This window comes from Ornithodoros turicata, chromosome 1, assembly GCF_037126465.1.
Source record: "Ornithodoros turicata isolate Travis chromosome 1, ASM3712646v1, whole genome shotgun sequence".
Lineage (NCBI taxonomy): Eukaryota > Metazoa > Arthropoda > Arachnida > Ixodida > Argasidae > Ornithodoros > Ornithodoros turicata.
In genome coordinates, this window is record NC_088201.1 from 121438884 (window position 1) to 121454743 (window position 15860).

The 15860-nt window shown below is 45.3% G+C and overlaps 1 long non-coding RNA gene across 1 annotated transcript; it reads left to right on the top strand.

The window, feature by feature from the left end:
• Positions 1-4274: 4274 nt before the first annotated feature.
• On the top strand, positions 4275-4876 carry LOC135368516 (uncharacterized). Its single transcript, XR_010414806.1, has 3 exons — positions 4275-4295; positions 4392-4491; positions 4576-4876. It is a non-coding gene; the product is annotated as an uncharacterized LOC135368516 (long non-coding RNA).
• Positions 4877-15860: the final 10984 nt, after the last annotated feature.

Genomic DNA, 15860 nt, shown 5'->3' on the forward strand with positions numbered 1-15860 from the left:
GATCCCTTGCATTGTAACAAAAACCGTGGCCCCCTTCCCGAACAATACTGTCATCTCCTTAAGTAGCGACTGGTTGTTGGCTCTCCCGCTCAGTCTTGCACTGGTGATGCCTGTCGTATGACAGGCGAAACGTCTGCTTAAAGTTGTTATTTGTTACGTTAAGTCGGAGTCCTCTCTTTCTGTCGTTATGTCATCTCCCGGCTTTTGGAGTATTTTTGCGTAAAGATCTTTATCCAGTCGTAACATCATAGCTTTTGTTTGAGGTTGCCACCAGTCCCCCAGGCAGTGTGAAAGTCACATCCCTTTCATTGGTAAAAGAACGTTGTGGAAGTTTCGCAAAACGTAAAATGTGCCCATTGCGAGACCCCTGCAGGTGATGGATGCAACCATTGGATTAGCATCATCCGATAGGTTTAGATATGACCTTTCACATGCGAACAAGTTTCAGATGAACTGCGACGACTAGAAGAGCAAGATATAATAGAGAAGATTACTGCGTCGGAATGGGTATCACCAATCATGGTGGTGAAAAAGAAAGATGGCTCCATCCGCCTTTGTGTGGTCCTCCGGGAGCCAAACAAGGCAGTCATATCAGATTGTTTCCCCTTGCCCCATACAGATGAACTGTTAAATGCCCTGTCTGGAGCTACGCGTTTCTCCAAGCTCGATTTAGCTTCAGCATATCATCAGGTTCCTTTACATCCAGAGAGCAGGGACTGTTTCCTGTTTCAAACGTGTATGCTTTGGAATTGCATCCGCTCCGTCAGCGTTCCAGCTCATGATGTCACTCCTACTGCAAGGCTGTCAAGGAGTATTATTCTATATTGACGACATCATCGTGTACGGGCGAACTGAGCAGGAGCATATGGACAATCTTCAAGCAGTTCTACAACGACTTTCGCAAGAAGGCTTGCGGCTCAATCACAAGTGCATTTTTGACGTCCCCGAACTGACTTTCTTAGGACATACTGTGAGTGCTCGAGGGCTCTCACCTTTGCCATCGGCTACGGAAGCCATCGAGAAAGCCCCTCCGCCAACCGACATAAAATCTCTTCGGTCATTTCTTGGCCTTGTCGGTTATTATAGCAAATTTATTCCGCATTATGCACAGGTCCTGGAGCCACTGAGGAAGCTCTTGAGAAGTGGAGAATCATTTTCCTGGACACGAGAAGCAGAAGAGTGTTTCATTCGTGTCAAGTCGCTGCTAGCTTCATGTCCCATTCTCCACATGTTCGACCCCCGTCTTCCAGTCGTAGTAACCACCGATGCTTCTTCTTCTGGTTTGGGTGCCGTTTTACAGCAGCTGCAGGATAACCACCTGCACACTGTTGCTTTTGCATCCCAAACGCTGACTGCCCAAGAAAGGAAGTATTCTGTAGGCGAACGGGAAGCATTGGCGTGCTTGTGGGCGTGCGAACACTGGCATGTATACCTTTGGGGACGACCGTTTACAGGCTTTGGTCACACTCCTGGGTTCACAAGGAAGTGGACACTGGCCCCTTCGCATCTCACGGTGGACCGCTCGGCTCTTCTACTACAATTTCACCATCAAATACAAGAAAGGCGACCAAAATTGCGTCGCGGATGCCCTATCCAGGCTACCGTTGCCTGCTTAAGATAGCTTCGATGAGGAAGTTGTCTGCGTACGTAGTTTCGTCTGCAGTCTCAAAAAAGGAAATGCATGAAGCTTCACGCGTGGATCCTTCGATTACCGCTGTTCTTAAATTCATTGAAGACAACTCGTGGCCTTGCGTCAATTTACCGACATCACGCTTCCGTTTTACCGTTGTCGAGATGAGCTTTCTCCCGTGCACGGACTCCTACTACGAGGAGATCGCATTGTCGTTCCTCAGGCTGACTGACCGGCTCCTGGCATCTGCTCATGACACCCATTGTGGCACTGTCCGCACGAAGCAGCGGTTGCGAGAGTACTACTGGTGGCCAGGCATGGATTCTCAGGTGGAAAAGATGGTACGATCATGCTCTGTCTGCCAGGTTTGCGATAAGTCCGCGAAGACCGCCCAGCAACCTCTTCATCCAGTACCATTCCCTAAAGCACCGTGGTCGAAGCTGGGGTTGGACATCGTTGGACCGTTTGAGCAGAACCCACAGCCGTATCGCTATGCACTTACTCTGGTGGATTATCACAGCAAATGGCCGGAAGTTTCTTTTTCATTCACCGTTACACTGTTAACAAAGACCGTAAATTTACGGAAAAGCGCCCACGGAACCAGAGCTTCTCTTTTTCATTGCTGCTCCAATTCCGTAGCGGCACATGAACCGTTGCTATCCCGTCGTCTTTTCCACTGGTCTTTTCCAGGAATGAGTAGAGCAATATCGCTGAAAATGAAATATTTTGTTCAGACCACGTCACGATTATACTAGCAGAAATATGGAAGACGAATCATGTCTTCAGCGAAGCACATATTTACAGTTTTTAAACGATCCAACACTGATATCGCGATATTCGGGCGTAACTTTTTGCTCGGATGAATGTGGCGGGCTCAAGGACGGCGGCGTCTCGCCGTCAGCGAGTGCGCAGCGCGGAGCAATACAGCATTGTCACCTGAGCCGCTAACTGGAAGCCCGCGAAATTCTTTCCTCGTAGACGCATGAGACGCTCCGTGAAGTTTTAAGTGTTTAGAAGTGCATCTAGTGTTTGGTCTTTGGCCGACTGTACCCCCGCAAAGCAAAGGTGAGTTGAAACTCTGTTTCGTTGTTCCACTACTATACCAAGTCAAATAAGCACCACTTGTATGCATGGTTGAAAAAATTGTTTCGTTGCAGACGCGTTTCAGCAACGGTGTGCAACAGCAGGAGAGCAGTGTCTGTGTGTGTCACTGTGTGTGGATCATGAGTAGAAACGTAAAGAGTTGCCTAACCTTCAGTTATTCAGGGGGAGGCTACTGAAATAATTTGTGTTTTGCTGTGATCTCGCACTAAAAATTGATAAATGTTGTGACTCTATTTTCCCCCTTGGAGCTGGAGTAAACAGAATTCCTCTGTTGTGGAAGGTTCACCTGAAGGTGTCCCAATCTCCAAAGTGGATATCATTCCGATATGGCCTGTTATACTTTCCATTGAAATCTGTTGCATTTGCACTATAGGAACGCCTCCTGTCTGCAAAATTGCAATCCTCTAAAGTTTACAATTCATCAAAGAGGTCACATTTCACAGTTTTTCCAGACAAATGTACCTTTACTAGTCAGAGCGGCGTCAAAATTTTCACCAGTAACGGTTTCCTGCTCGCACAGCTGAAGGCTGTACATAAATGGATCCCTTTTTTGCACTCTCTTGGTAGGTGATATACGGGTGCACTTTGTTCCTGCAGAAATTTTCATCTCGTCGAGCTCTTTTCGACCATCTGCTATCACATGACGATTTTGCAAGTGGTGTTCCTTGCACCATAGAGGGACGTAATGCTGCTTCTAAGAACTATAGAACCAATTCCTCCAGGTGTCATCCTGACGAAATGCCAACACATTCAACACAAAAAGTATTGTCTCAAAAGTTTTGCTCTCTGACTTCTTGCAGCCAGCAGTGTGGACAGTGAGGAAGCACATATTGCACGCTGAAAACATCACCTCATTACAGATGCATCGTGCACTGTGAGTTGACAGTCCCTTCTTGTGTGCTTCGACACTCACTATTCATGGGACTCAACATACAACAGGACACTATCTTGTGGTCTTCAGAGACGAGTACAACCTGTGCTATGGGAAACTGGTACACATCTTTGTGGAAACTGGCCCGGAGGTGATGCCAATTTTTCTTTTTCGCATAAAGCCATCAACCTTCCTACTAGACCTCATGCTATACCATCTTGAATCTCAGGTACAAGTGAATATTGTTGTGTGCGACCCTCAGAATTAATGGACAGTCATCCATATTCAGCTTATGAAGTAATAAACTCCCCCAGAATAATTGTTGTCTCCCCCAGAATATCACTGCTCAACCATGATTATGGAGGTATATATAGTCTGTTTAACCAAATTTTTGCCAAATATATACAATACTTCTGGTTTCGCTTACTAACTTCTAGTTTTCTGACACAGAAAGTTCCATATGAGAGGTACATATATTTCCCTATGCGTGCTACAGTGATTGCTACATATGTGTGTGGTTTTCAAAGCGTGCTCAATGCTGCTGCTTTTTCTCTGTCTTTTTTTTACTAGGCGTTTCTGAAGATCAGGAGTAGAGATCACAAAACGAAAAAGTTGGTGTCAGTAACATGTCTTGAGGAGCTAATCAGAGTTGCTGTGCGTCATGGAATTTGTCAGGAAGGCGACATACAGGTATGCCACTTTTGTTATAACGTTTATAATGCTCGTATGAGCTTCAATTCCATTGTTGTTCTAAAAATCTTTGTAACACCAGTTATTTGTTTCTAGGTGTATTTAGTGGATGAGTTATCACTTCGCTGTATGGTTGCTGGTGCTGAGAAATGCCTCGATGACATTTTCATTGTTAAAAATGGACTATGGAAACAAGGTATAGTGCATACATCTCCAGATGCCACTTTGCCCTCTTGCTTGGGGCTTTAAGTGCCATTTTTTGTTTTGCTTTCCTGTTTAGATCAGTCAACATGTGTGAGTGCACCTTCACCAATCCCACAAATGCCTCTGCTCTCACGAATTTATTGCCCTTGGGAGAGCCTCAGCAAGACAGTACTTGATGCATTGGAAGCAGACAATGTTCCGCTTCCCTCTCAACGACAGGAAGTGGCACACATGGCAGCGTCATGGCCCTGCATATCCATTGAAGGTGGGAGGCACTCCTGATATTTATTCACAGGTATATTTGCTGTTTGCATGGCTTACCTGGATAGAGTACAGCAGATATAAAAAAAAATGTTGTGACATGCATTGAAATGTTGTAGGAGAGCATATCACATACAGGTAAGATATAGCATTTTGAAACTCACGTCATGTAGTAGAGTAACAAAAAACTGGTTTGGAAGTTTAGATATTGCTCTAGCTTAGATTATCTGCGGGCCTGTCTCGCAAGAACCCTCCTTATATTATACTACATATTTACTCGGCTGGTACAATACATACTGCAGTAAATACAGCAGGCGATGTAACACATACGTATAGCAGAGGCCATATCAACTGCTAACCTTTCAGAGACATTCATATGCTTCACATATGGTGATGTCTCTGCCATGCTGAACTATGCTGATAAGCATGTTTCACGGATGAAAAAAAAATCCTATCTATGTGCTCAGAAATTTGTTGTGCCACTTGCAGTGATGGACGTGTAGTGTTCTTCATAAACTTATTTGGAATAGTTGGTAGAGAAATGGAGTGTTTGTCCTGATCATTACACCATGTGAAACTAAGAATATTTCATGCAATTATTTTGAATACTCATAAGGACAACAAACAACAACTTTATTTCGGTCTTGGAGAGTGGGGAGTTTCATCGCAACAGGCGATACTCTACCCCAGTGCTTGGTGGAATGGGGGGAATAAAATAACGAGCCCCTTTACAATAACGATCGAAGTCCGATGGTGTCCAGAAATGTCAGAAGAGCTTTGAGCGCAGAGCGTTGCTGGGCTGGATTGGGCCAGGGACCAAGCAATTTCGGTAGGGAGAAAGGGCCAGAGTCCAGCTGACGAAGAGACTCGGAGAGTGTGATTCGGGAAGGTTCGTAGTGAGGGCAATGAAGAAGAATGTGCTCCAGATCCTCAAGAGCACCACAGTGGCAACAGGTGGGAGAATCAATTTGTCTCAAGCGGTAACGCCACTGAGCTGTAAAGGCCACATCGAGGCGCATGCGGTGGATTAATGCAGCATCCTGACGAGATGTGTTTCGTGGCATGCGGAAAGCGAGCATGGGATCAACTCTGTTCAACATAGAGGGGGGAAGAATGTCGGTTGTCCGTTGGCGGGAAGCCAGGGGTGTCACTAGACGTCGCAGAGTTGAACGGCGGTCTCCTCTGAGCAGAACAATACGGGTCCGGTTCCGAGACGAGAGTGCTGCTTCTGCGGCGCTGTCGGCCTGCTCGTTCCCCACGACACCACAATGGGCTGGAACCCACTGGAGAACGAGCCTGTGGCCTGCGGCGTAGATAGTGTGGTAAGCCATTAACACGTCGGTGACTAGGGGTGCGGATGGGCCTCGTATGCCGGAAGTTTCAATTGCTTGAAGTGCAGATTTGGAGTCTGTAAAGACTGCCCATTCCGGGGGTGGAAAATCAGCGATGTGTTGTAGAAAGAAAAGGATGGCATAGAGTTCCGCAGCTGTGGAGGAGGTTGGATGTGAAAGGCGTCTTCCGTGCACGACGCCTTCGGATGGAATGACGAAGGCTGAGGCGGACTTGTTGTTTCGGGATGCGCCATCAGTATATGCTGCCGTAAACGTGGAAAACTTCTCGTCTACCAGAGCATGAAAATGGGCTCGGAGGACTTGAGGGGGGACCTGATTAATTAATTAATTGGTTGTGATTTTAGGCACCTGGTTGGTATCATTGAGAACGAAGGGAGCCAGCAGGCATAAAAAAATCAAGAGGGCTACATACATAAATGCGTGAGGCAGTGAGGGCAGCAGATGAATATAGCAAGAAGTGGGAACATGTAAGTTGTAAATGCTTCCTACGAGCATATTACATTTCTTTATTCATCAAATAATTTAATTTGTTGTGGAAGTATTATGACTAAGGAGGCTCAGTAATACTTTCTTTTCTTTTCAGCTCATGTGATACATAGCGGTCAAATGTTCCGCCACCAAAGTCATGCACAAGTTATTTGTAGTCTTTCCAGTAATTTCCAAAATAAAGGGTTATTATTGAAAAGCTATCCTCTCTGGACACACAAAACATGAGAATTGAACAATTAACAATGAAACAAAATCTCTGGACATCTCGCATTGATCATAAGGACTGTAAAGGAAAGCAACAGGAAACCAGCTAGCATCATGGCTGACAGCATTTATCCCTGTTTTAAAGCGGAATCATCGTTTCATTACTGGACAGCGCCCCGTCATTATAATTAGTGAATTGCTGCCGTAATGAAGAGGGACATCACGAGTACAGTTTCCTATACTTACTGATATATAGCAGTACCTTGCCCAAATGGCACTTCGGTGATGATGTGCTATTTACTGAGTGGTAGCCGTTGGCAGTTCACAACAGACTCAACACCGTTTTTCTCAGTTACGGGTGCATTCCTGTACATTCGCCGTCTACCATCAGAGCCGTAACGGAAGACTACGGGCACTTGGCTGGCATCAACGGATAGCAGCATTCGTTCCCGTTTTGAAACGGAATATTTTCTTACAGTGTACAGCGAGCACAGTAACTACGTTCTTGCGACATCTCTTTAGCCGTGAAGGATATCCGGACGAAGTTGTCACAGACAACGGGCCACAATTCCTCGCAGTCGGATTTGAAGACTTCCTTCGCAGTTGTGGAATACGTCATACTCTGGTATCGATTTACTACCCACAAACCAACGGCCAAGTTGAGCGTTTTAATCGTGCTCAAGGACATCGTGCAAATCGCCGCTAATGAAAACAAGCCGCTTAGGACCACCGTGCTGGAGTGTGCCCATTGCGAGATCCCTGCAGGTGATGGATGCAACCATTGGACTCGCATCATCCGATTGGTTTAGATATGACCTTTCACATGCACTGTAAAAAATTTCACCGTAAAAAAACGGTAAAATCTACGGCAGCTGGGATGCCAATCTTTTACCGTAATTTTACGGTCGGCTTTTTTCAGAAGAAACGGTGGTTGGCCGTTGCTTTCACAGGCTACATAATTAATTTGACAGGGAACCGTTAGGGAACTTCTCCGTAAAATTACGGTATAGTCTACGAAGTGTAGAAATCCACTTTTGCGTGACGCAGGTGTGTCTTGCTACTTTTAATCGTATTGTTGTTGTTTCAAGTTTATTTGACTGACTTCTTGACTAATTAATTGCCACGAGTGGCTAAAGGAGTTCTGTTAACTGTGTTGTACAATAAGTGCAAAGTGTAAATATGAACAACATCCACATATTTACAAGAACTGTGTGTGTGTCTTCGTGGTTAGGTGACACAGCAAGCACAATAGATGGTAGAAAGAATGAGCAATACATACAGGGGATGCCACTCAGTGTCCAATAATAATTAGTATTGCACATGCATTGCTCCCTCTGTATGTGTGTCTTGGTTTTTCTAGCATCTATCAATGCATCCTTGCCTCATACCTTTTGTTCCCTTTCGATTAATCCAGAAACATTTTCCTGATTGCAACTTATTTATTCTGTACATTCCATGTAGTGTTTTCATGGCAGCCTTTAGTGTCCTCTGTGCGTAGTGCCTGTGACCTGCACAATCAACATAATTTTTCGTGAGCAATCAGTTAATCGAAAGAAAAGAGAGCTGGCAATGAAAACATGGCATAAGATGCAGGAAGAAGAAAATGAAAATGAAGGAGCTTGGATTTTGAGTTCTGAACACATACATCACAAAAGCATTAAGGCACTACATGATGTGTATGTGATGTGCCACTTCTGCATGCAGTTGAAAGGCATTGACTAAAGGGAAAATATAATAATGTGGATGGAACAAAATAATTGTCCTGAGATCTTCTGATCAGAAACAGACCGATGTACTGTGTTTCTGCATTAGTATTCAAGACAACTGCAACAAATGATATTTAATAGACTGTTTACATGGACATCTCATCCCCATATGATAAAGGCATTACGTGCAGTGTAATTACTTACTTAAATATTCCACTCGTGCCCAGGGAGCTTCTCCACAAGTCGCAGAACCTTGGGATGGACTGATGTCCTCATTTTTATCACTCCAGCTATGTCAGGGTTTATATCGCTGCTAAGCACTTGAAAGAATTAAAATGATAAATTGTGCACACAAGAAAGATAAAACTAAAGTGAAATTCACATCCTTAATGTGGTAGATAACAGAACCAGATGAAGAATTATGGCAGAAGGTATCCATCTTACTCTTGGATGAAGTCAAGTGTTGCCATCAACTGTTTGGGGTTGATGATATGAAGGCAATGGTACGTTGAAAACCACGAGGCCAGAGCCGTCAGAAATGTCCGGATGCCATCAATGACAGGTTTTCCATCGATGCTTAGTTTGTATTCTGTTGTGATCTACAAAGTTTCACCTAAAATTTCGAAGCAATATTAGCAATATGGCATGACTAGAGGATCTAAGTTCGGCTACCAAAGGCCACAATGCACGGTGTCAGTGGCAGGTCCTTCTCAGCATCTGTGCGTGATGTGCACTCCTGTAAGAGTAATCAGTAATTTTAAATTTGTTCAGCAACTTTCAGTTTTAATTCCTCTTTTGTCAAGATGAAGTGATCTGCATAACTATGTAACATATTGGAGGCAAAGAGGCACACTTTACATTGCCGCATCACGACAGATTGTAAGTAAACGCAGTAGTTACTGCAACCGCTGTGGTTATAATTCTACTTGGTGGCTACGTCCTGGCGCAACACTGAAAGATATGCGTCTGCTTCACTCATATGTTCTAGAAAAGCACAAAACGCTCCTTTCACCTTGTGCGAGCATTGCGTTCATCAGCGAGCGAATAGCTCCAGCAGTCCAACAGCTAACCGCTGGTACCAGTCACCAGTGGCCTCAGCAGTGATCTGAATAAGTAAAAGGATATTAGGAATACTTCATATTGACACATGCCAATATATCACTGGTCAATGCAGTAGCGAACAGAACTGACGGCTGAGACGTTACTTTGTTGTTGGTATTAGACGCTCAATACGACACTGAAAGATATGGGGCTGCTTCGAGGATATGTTCAAGGAAAGCATAAAGTACTCTGTTTACCTTGCATGAGCACGGGGTTCGTTCACAAGGAAAGAGGAAGGTCCAACCGCTCCACGCTCAGGTTACCAGAGTCCCTGGTGGTCTGAGCAATGGCCTGGATAACCAAAAGGCGTATTAGAAACAAGTAGAAACACTTTACAATTAATATGAATACAGGAAACGTATTATTGGCCAGTGCATTAGCAAACGCAACTGCAGTGGTTCGGACGCAACTTGACTGTCTCTGTTACACCGTTGACGCGACACTGTAAGATATGTTAGCTGCTGCAGAGATGCGTTCTGGCAGAGTACAAAACAGTCTATTTACCTTGCGGGAGAAAGGGGTTCGTTACCAAACAATTAGGAAGGTCCAACCGCTTCACGGAGTTACCGCAGCCACCGGTGGTCTGAACAATGGTCTGAATAACGAAAAGTATATTAAGACAAGTTGGAACACTTTGCAGTTCATATTAATACAGGAGGACGTGCTACTGGCCAGTGCAATAGCAAACGCAACTGTAGTGGCTGGGACGCTACTTGATTGCCGCTGTTGCACAGTTGACACGACACTACAAGATACGTTAGCTGCATCAGACATGCGTTCTGGGGAAGCACAAAACACACTATTCACCTTGTGCAAGAAAGGAACTCGTTTGCAAGCAAACACCGCTTCAACACCTGTCCAACACACGTCCAACCGCTTCACAGTGTTACCACCGTCACTGGTAGTCTGAGCAGTAATCTGAACAACGAAAAAGCACATTAGAGGCAAGTAGGAACGAACATCGGGCAGCATATTAGAAGGCAAAATGCAGTCGCGAACGCGACGATCGGACGCTACATGGCTGTTGGTTTTAGGCTATTAAGACAACACTGAGATATATATGCGGCTGGTTCACATTGTTATGTTTCGATATTTGCAACAAAATATACTCGCACTCACCTTGTGTGCAAGAAAATAACTCTGCTCAAAATGATGGGAAAGGTCGTCCCGCGTCGCGTTCAACTGCTATCCGCTTTTTCGAGGTCCAAGACTGTGGTGACAAGTAATGCCGTTATAGATTCACTAAAGGTGAACACAGGTAAAAGATAACCGACTTAACTATGGAGAACGCGACAGACACCGCTTTGAATTCCGCCACTCGCACTTACACACATGGCAGAAACCAAACGCCTGCAGAAGCATGCCCCAACGTGACACCAATGCATTCCACTCGAGTCACGCGCCGCAACCTCCTCACCTGTGGCGGCCCCTTCCTCGCCGTTCTGTTTTCTCCCTCCCTTTTTCTCCCGTTTCGCTGTATTCTAACGCTCTCGTCACCGTTTTCTCAATTTACGGTTGCGCGACCGTATTTTTCGCGTGCGGTATACCGTAAAAATAACGGCAATTTTTTACAGTGTGGTATAAAGTGACTGGGTTCAAGCGCATGGATGCCAAAAGGATTACTGAAGACCACACCGAGGGAGGTACCTACGGCTACCGGAAACGAGGGATTTTAGTTGTGCGTTGTTCTGTCGGAAATTTTGATTCCCACGGTGGCACTGACACAGCTCGTGGAAGGCGGACGTGTTATACTTGAGAGCAGCAACATACTGTCATCACAGCGGTCTTACGGGCTCTGTATATAGTACTCGTCGTGGTTCCGAAATAACGCTACGCGGCATAAAACTAATTAAAGGTAGCATGTACAGCTTCGGAACTATCACTTATTGCGCCCAAGCTAAGAGACGGCTGCAACCAGGCGGCCACAAATTTGTATTCTCACGTGTTGTAACTTTCTGTCCCCTGTGGCCGTAGTTCTGCCTTCCTAATATTAACTCGCACGACAGCCTCATAGCGTGCGTATGTGCATTGCCTCAAGCACATGTGCGGGAGAATAGTGAATATGCGCACGTGCACGTCGCATACGCACACGTCGTGCGTGCGACTCCCATGAAAGTGCGTTATAGAAAGTTCAAGGCGCCCACGAAAGTATTGCCCTGCGTTTCCAAAGGAAAAAATAAACGTACGTACCATAACTTCAAAATAAGTACAGAAGGCAACATCTCGGCAATAAATTACAAAGCAAAGACTACGAAGCAAAGCGCGCTCGTAAACATACGAGGAGCGCCTTTGTGTGGAAAAGTCGCTCCACTGAAAGGTAGCCGAGCGTCTCAATCCAGCGCAAAATACAGGCATAATTCTGTCCCTGTGGAATAAATCGTTAAACATATTCTGGCGTTTTAGAAATAATTAGGATCGAACATGCAAAATTTTCGCGTACCACTCGTGGTTCTACGATACAATATAGGCGGACGAAGAATGCGCTTGAACCCAGTCACTTTATATCATGTGAAAGGTCCTGTAAAGCTTTCGGATGATACTAATCCAATTGTGGCAGCCATCATCTGCAGGAGTCTCGCAATGGGGCACATTTTGCGTTTTTCGAAACTTCCACAACGTTCTTTTACCAATGAAAAGGATGTGACTTTCACACTGCCTTGGGGGACTGGCGGCAACCTGAAACAAAAGCTACGATGTTACCACTGAATAAAGATCTTTACGAACCGCTTCGTTACTTCTCACTACTTTGTCGGTATGTTCGCGGACTGGGGCTTCTCGTCAAGGGCGCACAGGCAACTCATGTACTCTCCCACGGTTTGAATGAGCCTGACGGAACTGGGAGACGATTGGGTAAACGTAAAGTAATGCTCTGGGGATACTACAAGCTCACGCAGTGGGGTCATTGATTACTACGTCAGCGGGAGACCTGTAGCAAAGAAGAGGTTGAAGGTCGCGTGCTCGTGGATGGGGCGCGCAAGGCTGCAGTATCGTGGACCATGCCTGACCAAAAAAATCGCTGCGCGTCTCTCAGGTAAAAATAAAAGATTGTCTCCCTTGGGGCCTAAAGTAGAGACATGACGCCACCTTTTCAAAAATAATAAAGGAAATCGAAGATGGCATTTTTGAGAAAATTGAGATGCAACATTGGCAATTTTCGCCTACCATGTGCGATTCTCAAGCTAATAACACAGAAAGCACTAGACTCAGAAAAATGAACTTTATATAGCACGGAAGTCCTTTCAACGTCCCATCGAATGGCACTAAGCTTGATGTCCTCAGACGTTCCGTCATGAAGCAAATAGGTAACAAATTTTTGCCTTTTTGAACGTTTACGCCAAGTTTGGCATTTTTTAACAGAAAATCTGTCGTCCTCAGAATTCTGTGGGTAGCTGTCGACAGTGTCTATGGTGCAGCCTACAATCACAAAAAACCTCCAGTTCGTAGGCAAAAAATCAGCGGTGCTACATCCCGTCAAAGTTGGTCCAGAAGAAAGCACGCTCAAGCAGCCTCAGACTTTCCTCCTCTCCCACGCGGAAACTACTCCACGCACGAGCGTCGCACGTGGCGCGATTTGCGCCGTTTGAGCTGCCATCTAACATCTATTTTTTCTAGGCGAATTAAAAAATACGACTTTCACACGTTGTTCGATTTAAAATGAAACTACCCAGCGAAGTGATTGAAGTGTATTTCTACGCAGAGGATAGTAGTAAGACGTAGCTTGCATGGGTGGTTTTTGCCCTTGTTAGCACTCGCCCTCTACCTAGTGGTCTGTCATGGCTGCATTATTTTTTCTGTGTGTGTTGTTGCTATATTTTTCTTTGTAGTGTGGAAAGGCTATGCATTATATGCATGTCTCGCGTTATTTCGAATGACAAAGCATCGACGGGAACTGTGGCAGTGTTAGCGCTTTCGTTCGTGCGTGTGTCTTGAGTTCGCTTTACACTGACGTTCAAGTGAAGCACGCTTGTTTCGCGTACGAAGTATCGAAGTGCGATGTACGAAGTATACTCACGGTAGGAGCCCAAATAAATTCGCCGACTTTGGGACTGTTTGTCGGAGGGGATTGTCTATTTTACTCGCGGCCATACCACGTGACTGAAACAACAGTAAGGTGGGGGATTGTGAAACGATTTATTTTTAACGACGTAACGAACCGGGGATTCCTTAGCGTTTTTACGTACACGGGGATATTTGAGCGATTATTTTTGTGCGTTGATGTTTAAGCGTGAATCTTTAAAATGCTTACATATCTTAGGGTTTGTGAAGGATGAACGGCGTGGACAACCTTCGGAGACAACGGAGGCAATCCAATAAGCAGTGTGTCAATGTCTTCGGATGGCTGGAGCGGGCGTCTACCGTAGGGAAATTTTTCCACGGTTCCAGAACTCTGGGAGAAATACCCACAGATAACTGACGGTTGCAATACAATAAAGGAAATACTGTGAGTTAGAATTGGGCGTTTTGTTTGCCAATATAATAAAACAATGTTTGGCACACAAAAAATTAACAACTTTCGCTAGCACCTTCGTATGCCACGCTCGGTATTACTCTTCGTATCACTCTAAGCTAGACGTGCCTTGAAGATGATATTGTTGGGGGTGTACGTTATATTTTGTTTGATTGGTTTCACTTCGGCTTCACAACGCACTTTGAAGGACGACATTCAGATTTAAATGTATTCGTGAATTGTATTCATGAGCACAAGTGAATTGTGCTCATGCACAATTCACTTGTGTGAGCAATTTACGAAGAAAATCCTACTCCGCTGACAGTAGGACGATGACGATGTGCGATACCATCAACGTATTGCACGCTTAGCTTCACGCTATCCACGTGCTCAAATTCTTGTATTTTGGGAAACTTTGGACTACCGATGCGAGCCATTCACAAGAAACGTTATGGATCGTAAGTCGTTCGATCGCCTGAGAACCAAGAAAGGTACAGTTTGTGGTCGATGGAATTTATTCATCAAACGTCTGCAGTTACAACCGTTTCCATTCCAGACACGCCGACAAATCCACCGAGACAACCACAAAAAAGTCGTAAGTACATGCTATAAATGAACAATATTACCCGTCCTCTTCCCGCATTCCTTGTCTATATATTCCGTTGAGAGAAACTCGGAAGGAAACGTAGCGAATATTGAAACGCAGCCACCCTTTAAAATACCAATGAACGAATTGGGCTTCCACACCTACATTGGCCTTTCACATGTGGTTGTGTATATGAGCTGCGAGAACGCCCGAGTACTGGTACGCAACCTTGATTTCGCAGTTAGGAGGGCATGACTTGGTTAGTTGGATGGACAGTTAGGTGAACATTTATTAGTTAGATTAGGTGCAGGTTGGCATCGGCCTGCAATCTAGCTGAGTAATTTTCCTCTTCCGAAAAGTGCTTAGATAATCAATCAATGAATTTTAAAGATCGTCGTTGCTTCCACGGGTGCAGAAGTTCCGACGGCGTCAAGCCACTCCGTAAGCGGACGAGTGAGTGCGGCGCCCAGAGGAGGAAAGGTGTCATCCAGACGCCTCGTAACTCTATGAGACGCCCGCACGGACGCGGCATTTCTTTTCTCAATGTAGCGCCCTCATTGGTTATTAGCGGGTGGCGTTTTCTCGTTTTCCCGTAGAGGGAACTCTGGGATACCCTCAGCATTCGTCGATGCTGTTGTCATGTATTGCATCGAATCACACTATGCAACCCTTTCCGGTGCGATTTTCGATGCGGTGTCCCGTGGTGAAGGATGAGTGAGTTTTAATATCGACTCAAACGGATGGGACCGCTCCTTTAACGGAACCACGACTGTGGTTCGTATTCAGCTGTCACAGATGATCGCATGTGCCGGCATTCCATGCACCAGGAACGTTGGAAAGGAGGTTAGAGCAGGGAAGTTGTGTGCAACTCAGATCTCGGTGAAGTAGCTTATGAGCGTGATGAGACAACATAAGCACTATCGTCATCAAAGATGGTATGATTTTGAACTCATTTCATTTGTCCTCCATAGGGTTCGGAATCACGAGCCGTTTTTACAATCCCGGGATCTCGGGATTTTAAATGTTGATCCCGGGACGGAGTCGGGATTTTTTGCAACTATCCCCAGGATGCCGTACGAGACTGTACCCACCTGCACATCAATCCCTATCACAAAATTCCTATACAGCGCGCGTTTCCAGTCACCCCCACAGAACATTCTAGTGGAAGGCAACAAAAAAAAAAAGTTGAAAAAAGTTTCGCCGCGTATTATACAG